General features: G+C 38.9%; 1 protein-coding gene across 2 annotated transcripts in view; it reads right to left on the bottom strand.

The window, feature by feature from the left end:
- The window catches only part of gabra3 (gamma-aminobutyric acid type A receptor subunit alpha3), a 125,806-nt gene extending 110,781 nt beyond the window's left edge, over positions 1-15,025 (bottom strand). For both annotated transcript variants that reach the window (XM_087806658.1, XM_087806659.1), the window contains exon 1: positions 14,735-15,025. The gene's annotated coding sequence lies outside the window, so the exon portion shown is untranslated. The remainder of the gene's footprint in view (positions 1-14,734) is intronic.
- Between the last annotated feature and the right edge of the window lie 1,320 nt (positions 15,026-16,345).

Raw genomic sequence — 16,345 nt, 5'->3', positions numbered from 1 at the left:
CAACAGCCTAAATAGTCAACAACGGCGCTACTCCATTATTATTATTATTGTTCGTCTCATTCTAAGGAGAGTTTAAACTAACGTAAATCTCTTTGGCTCGTGTATCAAAGCAAGTTACATCCTTTTATCAGGCTTTTCCTTGATTTTCTGGAACTCCTGTTGTGTTATCAGTTTTATCTTGATCTTTAAAGTATATACTTTATTGAATATTGTTTTGATGGTTTAAGCGCTTTGTGACCCTGGTCTGAAAAAGCGCTATACAAATAAAATGTACTTACTTACTTTTAAAAGTTGCAAGTCCTTCAACGCAGCTTCATTGACTTAAAAAGGTTGCTCGCCTAATTTCTGGCCGATGGCGCCAGATTCAGAAAAAAATGACGCTAGCACCCGTTTAATTCAAGGCCTTATAAGTGAAAACATTTAAAACTAAATGTCATGGCCTTCGCATTTTCTATCGTTTAATGTTTTTCATGGTTTTGTAACTTGTAATAATTCACAGGCAATGGCGGGTACTTCAGATCACGTGACCGTGATGCCTATAACTTCAAAAATAAATAGATCACTGTGAATAGAATATTAACCCTTAGTGAACATGAGGGTGAGTAGAAAAAGTGGGTTAACTATCCCTTTAATATCTATGTTTAGCTCTTTTTTTGGTCGTTTTGTGGAATATTTGTTGCTGCTCAAAAAAATTTGAGTGAATATTGAGATGGTGTTAAGGAAATAGTTATTTTATATCCATTTTATTCAAGATTTTCCATCATTTTTTCACTTTTCTCTTTTGGCTTGATAGCCCCCCACAATGACTATATATTGAGTTATTTTAATCGAACAAATACATTTACACTGTTTTATAAGCAACACACTGACACAATTAAAATGTGTCTAAGCGTTATTTTGTCAGTGTTGTCCAATGAAAAGATACATTTAAATATCTGCAGAAATGTGAGTGGTGTACTCACTTTTGTAATACACTGTATAATGTGGCCCCTGAAGGGAATTGAATTGCCCACCGGGCTCTAAAAAGAAGCTCCACACGTGAGGGTGGACTCGACTGCACACAATTGTTTGGCTGTACAGTATCTGCGCGGGTCATTGAACTTTACAAGTCCACCATAAAGCGTCGCCAGTATAAAGCTGGCTCCGAGCCGTGGAAGGATCAATCAAGTACGGCCTCATTCAAACACCTACGGCTGGACCAGCATCATAATATGAATACAATGACAATGTGTGATTAGCTGGCGAAGCTGCTCGCCATGTCGTTACGCATTCTCATAAACATCAACTTCAAGATTAGCGCTGGATTTACGACGAGTAGCTCGCGCATTTGATGACACTCGCACAACCGCGAACCCATTTCCATACCATGCACCTGGAACACTTTATGACATGGATTACCGTCGGGTTCATATTTATATGCCACCACAAAAGTGGTGTTTACAACGGTGGCAATAAAAAAATTCTGATTTTCTACCCTTTGAATCATGCTTAGGTTTCAATATAAAAATAACAACAGTTTTCTATTGAATTTAAAAGGCTACAAATTAAAGCATAGTGAATTTAGAAATTATCTATTTGAATTATTTGGGTTATAGTATTAAACTCTGTGTAAAATAAATTGTAATTCAATTCCATATAGAAATGATGAGACTGATGGCACTGATATACTTCCATGAATTAACCTCTCCATGTTACCTTGACCCTGAGATGACACAAGGGATACTAAAAACACATTTGTTTTCAGGCTTTCAGGTCACCTTGACCCTGAGATTCTACAAAAACATTTGTTTTCGGGCTTTTAGGTCACCTTGACCCTGAGATAAAACGAACCTATTGTTTTCGGGCTTTCAGGTCACCTTGACCCTGAGATAACACAAACACATTTGTTTTCGGGCTTTTAGGTCACCTTGACCCTGAGATAAAACGAACCTATTGTTTTCGGGCTTTCAGGTCACCTTGACCCTGAGATAACACAAACACATTTGTTTTTGGGCTTTTAGGTCACCTTGACCCTGAGATAACACGAACCAATTGTTTTGGGCTTTCAGGTCACCTTGACCCTGAGATAACAATAGATACCACAAACACATTTGTTTTCAGGCTTTTAGGTCACCTTGACCCTGAGATAACACGAACCAATTGTTTTCGGGCTTTCAGGTCACCTTGACCCTGAGATAACACAAACACATTTGTTTTCGGGCTTTTAGGTCACCTTGACCCCAAGGAAACACAAGGGATACCACAAACAGATTTGTTTTCGGGCTTTAAGGTCACCTTGACCCAGACATACTAAAAACACATTTGTTTTCGGGCTTTCAGGTCACCTTGACCCCGAGATAACAATGGATACCACAAACCCATTTGTTTTCTGGCTTTCAGGTCACCTTGACCCTGAGATAAAACAAGGGATACTACAAACACATTTGTTTTGGCCTTTCAGTTCACTTTGACCCTAAGATAACAAGGATTAAATGCAATGTTAGATTCAATTATTTTAACAATTGAAATAACCAATTGAAATAAAAACAAATTCAACCTTTCAATATTGAAATTATTGAATGAAATGATTCTAAAGAATAAATTGCAATCTAAAAGTTTTGACCAAATATATATAAAACTTTTAAAAGCATCACAATACATCCCAACAACCTTTGTGTGTTAAGCCTCCTCAGTACTATCCCAGGGTCACATTATGCATGTGTCGGAATGTTTCCTCTACAGCCTCTTGTTGCTGCAGCCTTGTCGTGCCCTCGAGCCGAGTCGACATGAAGTTGTGTACAAAAAAAAAAAAGTGTTTACATTATGCTTCTTCATGATCAAAGATGAAAGGGTTTATGGGAACTCGGCTTATACTAGCATTAGCCTACTTTAGCAGTTTGTTTTTGTGTTCTTGTAACAGAATTATCCATCATGTTCTCTACAGATCTTTGTTTTGAGGATAGAGTCAAAGAAAGACATTTTAATTATTTGTTTGATTATTTTCTTCCTTATACAACTATGACTGTAAACATTTTAACAAAATGTGGTGAAGGGCTTCAATAGCTACCTTTTTGTATGCAAGAAGTTTAAGAATATTTTTTTTATTACATATAAAAACCTCTTGTTAAAGTTAAATAATCATTTTTAAATGCATAATTTATTGGTTATAAATTTCTATTCATATTTTTTAATGTGTATTTTGGGTTTAAGGTTTTTCCATCTTAGCTTACTATATTATTTCATTTTTTTAAGTTAATTTTTTAAATAAAATCAAATTAACATTATGGTATTGTAGCTGAAATAGCGTCAGTGACGACAATACCTTATTAGCATACCTTTAAGAAAATACCCGTTTTTCGTTGATGCTGGTCGAGACACAATTGAGGCTGGACATGGTTTCTTATCATTGTTAAACTAGATTCGACCTTCATGCATGTTGGCCCGTGACAGAAAGGGGCTTCCTGGCTTGTATACATCATGGTTCTTCCTCAGGGTAACCGAGGAAAGGCATAAATCAAGCCCCTCTGGTAGAAACACAACTAAGGGCTTATGATGTGAAGGTGACTCTTGCCTGGCGCCGTGAATTTAGGTTTAAGATGAAGGACGGTGGACGGAACATGAATATGCATTTGCATGTCGCCGGATAACATCCTGACTTCATTCCTACAGACACGATGAATCCACAACAAGCCGAGTGAAAGTGAAGAACTTCTCTACGGTGACATCAGTCCTCAGAGGAAGGACTGGCAGCAAATCTCTTCAAGCAGGTTGTTGTTGTTCGACTGGGTCGTGGTCTCACTTGCAAATGTTGTTTGTGTTTTTATTCAAAGGGCGACAGGAGGTCGTGCGACACCCCAGAGAAGTGACAGAAGCCAATTGACTAGTACTTGTTCTGGTTTTAAGTACGTGCATCACCAGATATGTATTACTATCCTTTGTTATCCTTTGTCGTCTCCTTGTACTCTTACTCCTAGAACATTTGCGTGACTAGTATAAAGGAAAAGTCACAAGAGTAATCTATGACAGTAACGATTGATGGCTACTATACTTAATTTATATACATGTGGTATATGAAGTTCACAATACAAGGAATTAAAATTTGCAGGTAGCTTAATTGTCTTATAGATTTGACAACCGCTTGAAAATATGTAGTTTGAAGCAAGTTTTGGCAACTCAATAAGGTCTCGAAAAAGGGGTACAAACTCAAATACATCCAATTTTTACAAAATATAAACCATATGCATTACATTCTAAGAGGCAATAGCAAAATTTCAGCCCCTTTTGCCAATTGTAAGATGGTTCAATAGTCTAATTCTAATTCGAAACTGAACCTGCCTCCTCTCTCTTTGAAGTAATTTTCTTTAAAAACTTCAAACCTACGTACATGTCTCGCCCTTGTGTAACGCCATGTATACCGTTTATGTTTATATATCTTGATGAGTGTTTTCCTAAATAGTGCCCTCTTCTTGAAAATTTGACTCTCCAACTTTCCATTTGGCTGAATCTCCATCAGAATCTAAATTATTTTGTATTGCCATAGTCGGCGAATGGTTCCGCAAACTAGGAACGTGCTTTGGTCTAATCCTGCACCATTAAATATTTAGCATAAATACTGTACTCAACAGTATGTGTCTGTTTGTACAAAACTCTCTTTTAATTAAAATATTTACATTGGAAAATGTACTTAAGCCCTGCCCAGAAGATTTAATCTTGTTTTAACACAACCCCACCCACTCTGCTATGATTGGTCAAGCATCGAGGTTTGTCACTGCGTGTCATTAACCCCAGAGATCTCCACCTTTCAAAAGACTTGTTGTATAAAAAAAAGCAGGGAGTGATTATGATGTAATTATGGTCTTCAATTCTTCTCCATCCAGCTGTAAAGGACTCTGATCTCGTAACCTCTTGTTCGCCGACATTTCAGAAGGGGGGAAAACTATATTACTGAAGTAATAACTTCAAAACATGGTCATGATGAGGGACTTATTGCATCTTGGAGAGGAAGACTGCGAGTGATTAAGGAATATTGGGTTTTCAGAAGCTTTTGACATCCCTTCCATTTCTAATTTCAAAGAAACTGCGAGGAAAAAACCCCAAAACAATTTCCCTTTTCCATTTGAATTACATTATTTATCAGGCGTATTTCATCATTACCTGCAGTGTGTCCAGGCGTCCAAGACAGCAGAACATCATCTTTTTTTAATTTTTTCAATTTTTCTTTCCTGTCTTATTAAGCGTAGACGGTGCCAACATGGAAATGACCAAATGCCTTACACGGAGATAAATGCCTGCGAGCGTCTGGCAGGCCACGATAAGTAAAATATACTCCATATTCATCGTGAGATTACTCTTGCAGTATTTAGCTTCCCGTGTGAGCTATAAAACAGTGTGTTACCAAACCTGTTGTTTTTACAGCGTTGCCTGCAACAACACTGAACATATTAGGACTCCACGGAACAGCTTCCAATCCTGTCTGACATGACAAGATTTGGAAGGTTTTTCTTGCACCGTTCCTTCAAGCAAACAATCCATTTTTTTTTTGATTGATAAAAAACAAGTTGGAAAAAAAAACTCTGAAGTGCAAAAGCCCAGAAGGTGGGATCTACACTATGTGAGGCTTTTCATTATTTTCTTTCGTTCGCTGAGTCGCGACCACACGCTGACTCAGCAGGAGCGACAACAAGAATTTTATTTTGACTTTCAGGTTCCATTGAAGACTGCAAAACTGCACACAGTGCAATGATTAGTAACAATATTAGTCGCCATAAAACTTGAATTTCGGTCGAGAAACCTGTTCCCTGGCAACCTTCCATTTTTACGGATGCAAATAACCGAGGCTGAGGACGGTGACCCCACTGGGACTCGGTGAAATTAACACTCCTCGGGAACTTCTGAGAACAATAAGCCTTCCTACATATTACAAGACAAAAGGGGTTTCCAGGGCAACACGTGGATGCCTCATCATTCCTTTCTGGTCGTCTGGCAGCAACAACACCTGAGGCTTTATAATTGCTACAGAGTGGGACCCAGTGATTGAGATGGTCAGCGAGACGTGAGCGGAATAATGATGGAGTATCACACACAGAATAATAAAAAAAAAGGAATCAAAGAATGGGAAGTATGGTATGAGGGAGGTTATATAAGGAGCAATGTTTATCTGTAGCCTCGGGAACATCATAACTTATATAAACACTTTTTTTTTATGAGAAAATATGTGACAGTGGAGACTCGGCAGCGGCCAGGGGGCGAATCCACCGATTCCTTAACTGGTAGGACATAGAATGAACCCCATTTGGCTGAGAAGCAGTCGGACTGAGAAACACCAACTACAACTACCCGTTCAGACTCTAGTACCGATACTTGAGGAGCTGGAGTGAGTCCATCGTTCTTGAGCGAGGGGAAGATGAAGCGTGAGATGGATGAGGCCCCGGTATTGTCGGCCACAGGGGAGAGAGTGCTGAACGAAAACGGCAAAGCTCTTCATTTCCAGGTGCATCCACGTCCCTTCCCTCATCTAGGGTCACCAATTTTGGGGTCAAAAGATCAAGATCATAGAGTCAAGAGGCCCAAATGAAAGATGAAAGAGAGAAGTCAGTAGTTCAGGATTGACTGGTTTCTCATCAAGTGGAAAGGCAGCAGTTGAACTTTCAGTTTATTGCACATTTCCTGTAAACATTTCCAGCCCTACCCGACTTATCTCAGCTCAACACTACGATGTTACCTACTCACGGTCAGCACAATATGGGGGCCATGTTGGACCTCATCCACAGAACAACTTTCTGGACTGACAAGTTTTTCTTTTCTTTAATGGCAGTTGGGTTTCTTGTGTTGGTAGTGGCGCAGCTGATTCTTTAGTGACTTCTCTTTGACCAATCATTGGATGGCAGTCCGTCAACATGGCTTTTTTAGTGCCGGCTTGACTCTTGCTACCAGAGAGGAGCAAGTACTCTAAAATGGTCGATCTACCATTGTGGTGAATAAATAAAAAAACAACACCAACCTGGTGGATCGCGTTCAGTAGAGTAGGGCCTAGATGAGCCATTAGAAAAAGGGTATTTGATGGCTCTGGCACCTTTTTAATGGTGCCTTCTTCTGGAGGTGTTCCGCTCATGTCGGACTGGAATGAGACCTCATGTTTCAAGACACTTTGGAGAGTCCATGGCTCCCGCCCGACCTGGGAACACCTCAATGTTCTCCTAGAATAGCTGGTAGAAGTTTCTGGTAAGAAGGTAGTCTGGTTCTCTTTAACCCGGTCTTGGATAGGAAGTAGAAAATTGATGGATACTTGGTGGATTTATGTCTACTTGCCTTTACGTTTGTCAACCCCTCTATCCGTCTCCCTCATTTCATGAACTTCCAAATGAACCCTGACAGGAAAAACATGGTCTTCGCTCTGCTCGGATAAACCGACTGAAACATGAAACGGCGAAACTTCAAAGTCCCCAGTTAGCAAACAGTCGTTTATAGATTTACACTTATGTCCGATACATTTTTAGATCCAGGAACATCATTTTTTTTTTTTGTCACGTCAGTTTTATTTTTACCTCCAACCGCTATTTCTGTCGGAGAAACAGGTTTTGACATCGGTGGCCGCAGCTGCCATTCACAAGATCAGTCGGTTTAGTCTTTCATGGCTGAAGCTTGCGTCGCGGGGAGATCATACCCTCAGGAATTGAAAAATCAATCAGAATTTTCCAACCCCGGTCGTAGAAACAAACAAACCTGAGCACCGATGACTAATTAGCGCGTCGGCGTCGCGATGATCTACAGTTCCAAAGCACTTAAAACCGGCATTGATTCCACTGAAGTGCCAATCAAATTCTGTTCATGAAGCAGCTCAAGAGCCGGAGGACGATCCATCCTACTGATTCCAAGGCATGCTTAAAAGTCAATTTCCGAAATGACCACTCGCAGCATCAATGACTCACACACTCAAATATTAATATCTTTTACAGCCGTGCCGGACCCAGGAGCTTATGTCAGGGTGTCAAGCTCATCATCTCGACGTGAGCAGTCACAACAAAGTAATGGCTTTTCGGCCCCTTTGTGACTTTGACTTAAATATTTTAAACACTTCAAATTGATGGACAATAAAATGATTCACCTCACTCACAAGCATTTACTGTCAAACCATCAACATCTGAGCAGTCAAGATATCTCACGAACTGATAGTCAACAGAGTTTATTATCTAGAATTTTTAAGTTTTGTTTAGATCTGTGGTGTCAGACTTAATCACAAATGCGAGCTAAAGTATTTAGAAGTCAAAGGCTAAATATTTCTGCAGGCGCCTTTCCTTGTGTCACAGACTCGGAGTGACCACGCTCTCTCTGCTTGTGATTCACCACCTGTCAAATGCCTTTGAACTTTCGGTCGTGGTCGCGGTTTTAACCACAATTTTAATACATTAAACGCTCAATAACTACAGTGACAGAGACTGAGCTGCGACGGATTTACAGAATGCCGATGAGATTTCTCTGTTGCGCTTCTTGAACTTTCATAGATACTTTATTAATCCCCCGAAGGATAAATTCTGTACGTAGCAGCTTGGACTTGCTGGCGCAAATACATAAACATCTGTATCCATGATCAACACGATTTAAAGTTAGTTAGTAAAGAGTTTAATGCTAACCTTAAACAAATGTATGTAATTTGTTTTGTGTAATATTCAGCATTGATCGCACACACATGGAACTGGGCGCTAAAATCAACCAACAAAAATTGACCTCTTATTGATTTGATGCAGATTCCAATTACGAAGACGACATAAACACTGCTCTGTCACTGTGAGTTATTGGCATATTGAGGTGTTCAAACACGGTTTTGGTTGGTGTGGTCTTGACTACAACACTACCTTTAACACGTCAGTTTTACCCCTTATTGTCAACATCGTCGCCGTCACTTATCTTAACCACCTTCATATTGCATGTCACCATATCAAAATGTATATTCCAAGGCTTTGATGATGAGACGACTGTGTGACGGGCCAAATAAAATGACTTGGTGGGTCACCTTTGTTCCACAATCCAAGGGTTTGACCCATATAGTTTGGATTGATTCCTGGAAATTTGTATCAGACACTGTGTTAACGTAATTTTATCAAGAGTTCTACATATTTCTGTAAATTTTTTACTCATGACAACCAAATATTCCCCCCCCCCCGAAGGATCTTAGTGATCATGAAGCAATTAATATATATATATATATATATATATATACACACACACACTGTATATATATATACACACACAAACATATTTAATGTAGAAATTCACTGATCACAAGTACTATGGCACTTGGACTATCCATATAACAACAAATTGAGTTGAAATAGACAATGTTCAATTTACTTTTTTTCCTATCGCTTTCCCTTTTACTCAGTTAAACAATTCAACAGCGCATCTGTCGACCTTGAAGTGTCTAAAAACTTCTCAGGAAATCCAGATGTTTTCCTCAAGCGATCCTTATTTCAAGCGTCTGCCTTCTGGAACTCATTGACATTTTAGGGATTTGACACTTCTATAGGTCACTCACCAAAACCGGACAAAAAACACGAAACCATTGGGAATAAAAGAACAATTTCATCCAAAAAGAGGAGTTTCATCTTTTCTAAACCAAGTGACTTTTCACGAAATAACATTATGCAAAAGCGCTTTGCTCTGGAGCCCTTTGTTAAATCCCAATAATTTTTAATCTGGGTGTAACAAATGACAGTTGCTGGCAGATCTACAGTGTGAGGAGTGTACCGGGGTGGTTGCGAGAAGGTAGCGTTCATGTGTAAATGGAGCATCTGTGATCATTTCTTTCCTGCATAATAAAAAGAGGGATGATGGAAGATCAGCGAGATGAAGTGAACCAATTCTGTGGAAATCTTGGAAACAGATAATCTGTCGAGAGATCCTCATTTAAATCAGCCCAAATGCAGCAGCACTCCGCAACCTTCAATATTTCATTTTAGCACTTCTTCCTACAAATTGTATTTGCTCGTGCTGAATAAGTGAAGTGACAACATATCCAGCTTCAACGGAGTGCAGCCCCCCCCCCACACACCCCACCATTGTCTGGCCGTGTTCCATTTCCTGTCATCTTTCTGCATATCCACCCTCTAAGCTTCCTGGTCATGACTGACACGCTTGTGGTCAAGCCTCCAGTGTTGTAGTGGGCTCTAGTGATTACCTCCTGTCATCTATCGTTATCCTCAACATCGAATCAGCCGCCTTCGCCGTGAAGGCTCCAAATGCAAATTGGCATGTTGTGAACCTGAACACTTTGTTTCGGCATTGTTCCGATCATTTTTTGTTTGGTTTTTCCAAACAAGTTTTTCCAACCAATCAGAACCGTTTTATTATTTTCAGTCAATTTTGATTCTTTTTCCCCACAAGGGGCCAAAATCTTATAGCATTCTTGGCGGGGGGCCAAACATTTTTTGTTTTGTTTAACCAAACTGTAACAGTTTATAATTCCTATCAAATGACTTTTCTTTCAGCCTCAGTTTTACTTTTTTTTGACGTCTCTGTGCAGTTGTGGACATGAAAAACTTTTCTTTATCTTAATCATTGGCATCTTTATAATACAATATCAAACGTTTATCCACCATATTTTTCTAACCCCAATATTATGAGGCGCTATATCAATAAACCAGTATCATTGTATACATTGGGCGCAACGGATTATTAGTCGTATTTAACACGGCACAGCTTAGGGTAATACCACTACGCCTCACAAAGGTTATACCACAGCCCATGGCGTAGTAATACCATGGTGCCTCGTGGCGGGGCCCTTTAGATAACCAACATTTGGCATTTTTTGGGCACCGTGGACCACATGGAACCGGTTCAAGATCAACAGTACAACTAGAATTCACAAATAAGGTGAAGTGTCCACTCTTGAGAAAATTAAAGGATTTTTGTTGCGCTTTATAGTGGGAAATACGGTATTTTGAGCCACTATATAACCACTATATACACTGCACATGAAATATACAAATTGAACATCCAATTATCTATGGATCAATTCAATGTGGCCCTTGTTAAGGGAGAGAATGAGTCATGCGACATTGAAAAACTGTCAAAAGTATGTGGATCTTGTGGGGAGATTATTCTTATGGATATATTGCATTTAAACTTTAAAATACTTTTATAAAATATTTAGCAGAGTATTTTTGTGTCATGAAACTTTGTAATTCTAAAAACATATTGACCAAAATCAATTTACTGCTCATCTTTATTTACTACCTTTCATCAAGAAGGTTATGTTTTTATTTGTATGTGGGTAGTAAAAAAATAACTGTTAAAAACCCCAATAAATTAAATTACTTTTTAACAGTTCAAACGGATTTTGACCAACAATTAATCTCTCACTGTGCTTGTAGGACCTACGGTGGCCTTGAAGGGCAAAGCTACAATGAGACTTTAAAGGCCAATTATTAGTTTGCTGTGAGCCAATAAATGTATTCAGTCGTTTGAGTTTTTGAAATATTTAAAGATGAGATTTATAACAAGGTCTCTGTTAGAGGGGTTTTTTCGTGACGTCTCAGATCTTTTCTGTATCGAAAATCTTTTCAAATCGAGCAGTGCCTCAAGGTGCCATTTCCAAAATACCTCTTTGAGAAACAACCCATCACATTAAGGGAGACGTGTGTTGGTGTGCCCATTCATCTTGTATCGCGCCATATTTTTTTTGACGTTCTGCAGAGTCATTCCTCGTTCCGCAGGACCCCCCACCTCCCTGATCCCCCCCTTAACGTGGACTCATGTGTGTGACCACAAGTAAATGACTTCTATTCCGCCAGTTTCTTCATCTGCTCAGACAGACGGATGCGAGGGGCCGGTAAACACGGTCTGGCTGAGGCAAACTCAGATTTAAAGTCCAGCTGGGACCACGTCGAGGGGAGAAGATTTGGTTTTGGGGTAAAAGGCAGTATCTGAAACTTACAGATGGAACGTTTTTCTGTGACTGGGGGAAGGATTGTGCGGATATCAGGCGACAAATGATGGGATTCATGAGAGAACGAAAACGCATGTTGAGGCTTTAAACACAAGAAGTACGATGAAGCATCACCTTTTAATTAAATATTTCTTCTCTGAGATGATGATCCTCAAGGTCAATGTTTTGATGGTTGCATCCTTTATTTACACAGATGAGACAGCAGGTTAAAGCTGTGGTCCACTTAAAGCTCGACTACAGAGCCAGGAGACTCGAGGTTCTCGGATATCGGGTCACGACTCTGAATCACCGGTAGATTAAAATTGATGTTCAGCTATGGCAAGGTGAGGATTTCTGTCTTCCCCTGTGATCAGAGCTGACAACTGGGCTGACCCCCCAACTAGATTGGTGCTACACTGAGATACATTATAGCCGTCATACGTGTAACGATGGAAATATATGCCTTCTCTCTTTTTTCCTGCTTCGTTTCCTCATACTTTTAATTTTAAATACTTATTTTACATTTTATATTCTTTATGTTTCGTGAAATATTCTAGTAACTCAACCATACAACAGTCTCAGCATAGAAGCCTTATTTTCATGCAAACCCAAAAGTTTCCCATGACATTGTTGAGTTCATTTCCAGAACACTTTTTGCTGATTAATACGTCCACATATACTTGAATATTTCCTCATTTTGGAGTCTTTTTTAGTATCTGCATCTCTGGGAATTAAAAAATATACATTTAACTGAGGTAGAACTTTTCGGGTTACTCAAGGATAAAGGTGTCACGATACAGGGACACCGATAAGATATTGCGATACTGTAGGAACAAGGACATATTTGTGGCGTTGCAGAGTTTACAGACCACATGAGTCTTTACAAAGTCGTGACTCCTATTGATTGATTTGAAACCACAATATGTCCAAATATCAGCTGTGAACTGATTGTATCCTCTTGTCCTCAGTCATCGGCAGGAACTGCAAGATATAATTATTCCTTTGGCTGTGGGGGAGTTCATGCCATCTAGTGGTCGGAAGTTTAAATGAGACAAAAAAATTAACAGACCCTGAATATTTGAATGTCAATTGTTAAAAAACTGGTTTTATTTTAAACATATTTAAACACACTTTAAAAGGTAAAATAACTATGCTAAAGAAAACTATTTATTTTAATGTTTATTTTTCAAGTTATTTTCTTTTTAAAAAAAGAAATGGCTACAGTGCTCTCAAATAATACAATATTGTGATAAAAAAAAAGATATGTATCGCCATATCAATATTTCCCAACATAGAAGAACAGAACATACCTGGGCAAAGCGCGGCCCGGGGGCCACATGCAGCCCTTTGACTGTATGTATGCGGTCCTCGTAATGTCAAAGTATGATAATGTATATGTAATGGTTCTAATTCATTTAAAAAGTGTATTTTGTATTTAATATTCATTTAAATTTTTACATAACACTTATTTACTTTCCCTCCTTTTTTGTGTGTAATTTTTTTGAGTATATATTAATCCCTCAAAATATATTTTTTAAGTTAGTTGAAGAAATGTTTTGAAAAAAAACATATATACAAGACTAAAATTGCAGCTTAATAAATGTCACAGTCTAATGTGGTTTTTTTTTTAGGGATTTTCTCGTCTTTCTTTTCGCCTGACAGCCCCTTACAACATTCACAGAATTGAATGTGGCCCTTGAAGAATCTGAATTGCCCACCCCTGCTGTAGAATATGGTCAAGCTTGTCAAACTTCTGGGTTAACGGAATATGTTTTTTTCCTAAATCAAATGAAGCAACAAATAGTTATGAAAAACTCAATATTCAACAGTAGTTACTTTGTTCTTTAACAATGGGCTTGTTTATAATCAAAGTGATAGCCACATGCTACCATAACATTTAGCTAATGGTTGCACGATCATATAATTTCCACAACAGCAAAGACAAAGATAAAATAAAAGATCAAGCTTTGGTAAATATTAAACAAAGCAGCTGGGAATCACAACAATAAAAACAATAAAAAAACAAAGTGGGGTCACATTCTATTCAAAAACTTTGACACCATTTTGCTTAGCATACTTAGCATCTGCATTTTACTTTCCCTCCAAAACATAAAGCTGTGTTTAAGCGGGAGCTACGACCAATATTATAGACCAAAAATATATACATTTAACTTCATGATATCAGAAGTTTGAACTGAACAACTTTAACTGTTCATCTTTTCTTGCAAATGTAAAATAAATGCACTTATTAATCAATCAATCAAGAGTCAATCGGATATCATTGAAATAAGATCGGGCATCGTCAGCATATTGAAAAACATCCTTGATTTTTTTTTTGTTTGTTTGTTTTCTGTTCTAACGTGTCGTCAATGAAGATGTTCGCGCCTCTACAGGACATGCGGTGCTCAGACCGTTTTCACTGCAGGTCTGCAGCTGAAGGCAACTTGTCCTCAGATCAACAGTCTTTTCACAGGTTGCGGCGCAAAAGGGTCACTCGCGGTTCGCGGATTTACGCAGAGACGCCGCCGTTTCTTAGTGCCCTTTTTCTCTCTTTTTTTTTTAACCAGACAGCAAAGTCACTTTTGTCGCAGTTGAGTCGCTTGTCTACGCGGGGTTTTGTTCGCGGACATGGGATAAAAAAAAAATAAAGGAAGATTCATGTGTTGCACTTGAATCCTGCCACAGCATCGGATCTCTGCACCGCGTCCACAAGAGAGACCTGTTCCTGCCGCAGCACTTGAATGAAACCCCGCTGCTGAAGTAGTGGCTTCTGGTCCACATTGTGCCAGAACCCCCCAAAAAAAAAAAAAAAAGGTAAATGGAAACACTCACCAGCAATAACGGTGGTTCTGGTCCCTGCAGACTGGACTTCTTTTTCTGGTGGTGGTCCTCTCCTCACAGCTGATATTCCCCACCGGGCTTCTTCTTTTTCTCTTTTTTTTCTCTCGTCCTCTCTTTCTTCAAACTAACCTTCCCGCCCCCTCCATGTGTCAGAATGGTCCTGGTTCTGGAGGGGCTGCTGGACTCGTGTCAGGAGGATCAATGGCCACGGAGATGCGCCGTGGACAGTCTGCGGTGCGCACACTGTTAACCGACCTGCCTGTCAGTGATGCGCTCGACAGCTGGAGGGGACTCTCTCCCCTCCTGCTCCCTCCCTTCTCCTCCTCCCTCCTCCTCCTTTTTTTCTTCCTCTTCTCCTCCTTATTGCACAACAGTCTGAAGAGAGACGGCAGACAGCGATGAGTGGGGTTCAGTGATTTAAGGGGGCGAAAGCGTTGACGCACTGACCCAAGGTCAGCGCGAGACTGGCGGAGGAAGAAAAAAAAAAAGGCGCATATTTGAATCGATGATGTGTCTGGACGGATCCAGTCTGCGACCTTGGTGCTCCCTCTGGTCGGATCTAGAGACGCACATGTGACACAGAATGGAGACAATATGCAACATATTAAATCAGAGTTTCAACAACAATAACATCTATTAATAGAAGAAATGCGTCAATGTCAACATACATTTTTGATTGCAAAATAAGCAGGAAATATGATTTGATTCGTCTCAGTGGAGAACTTTATATTTAAATGACGTTGATCAAAATTAAGTGTATTTGTGGGAACTCAAAATATACATTTAACTGAGGAAGAACTTTAAGGCTCCTCAAGGATAAAGGTGTTACGATAAGATAATGCGATACTGTAGGAAAAAGGATATTTTTGTAGTATTGTCGAGTACTTGACTCTGGTGTTGCAAAATTTTCAGACCACATGGCTTTTGACAAAACTCCTATTGATTGATTTGAAACCACAATATCTCCAAATATCAGCTTTAAACTGATTGTATCATCTTGTCCTCAGTCTTTGCCAGGAACCTCAAGATAAAAATTGTACCCTTGGCTCCAAAGGACTTAATGCCATCTAGTGGTCGGAAGTTTAAATGCGACACGAAAAAAAATTAACAGACTGAATATTTGAATGTAAATTGTAAAAGAAAAAAAAAAGTAACTTTTTTTTTTAAGCACATTTTATTGAACTGTAAATCATGATATAGCTATGCTTAAGAAAACAATTTTCACTAAGGCATGTCCGGTGCAACATATCATATTACATATTAAATCATAGTTTCACTAACAATAACATCTATTAATAGAAGAAATGAGTCAAGGTTTTCACAAAGGCATGTCGAAATACATTTTTAATTGCAAAATAAGTAGAAAATATTAGCTGATTTGTGTCACTGAAGAACTTTATATTCATGATCAAAATTATTGTTTCATACTGGATTAATAAGACCACTAAAATAATTATTAAATATTTTACTTTGTACAAGAATTTTAAAGGTAGTGGTTTTACTTTGGTTTAGTACAGCTGTGCAAAAAAAAAGGCAAAAATGAACCATATATTTATTTTGAAATGGCCAACACAACTAAAGCATTTTACCATTTTTTAGGGA

This window comes from Callionymus lyra, chromosome 14, assembly GCF_982586985.1.
Source record: "Callionymus lyra chromosome 14, fCalLyr1.hap1.1, whole genome shotgun sequence".
Lineage (NCBI taxonomy): Eukaryota > Metazoa > Chordata > Actinopteri > Syngnathiformes > Callionymidae > Callionymus > Callionymus lyra.
Note: the sequence above shows the minus strand (reverse complement) of the source record. Positions and strands in the feature narration are given on the sequence as shown.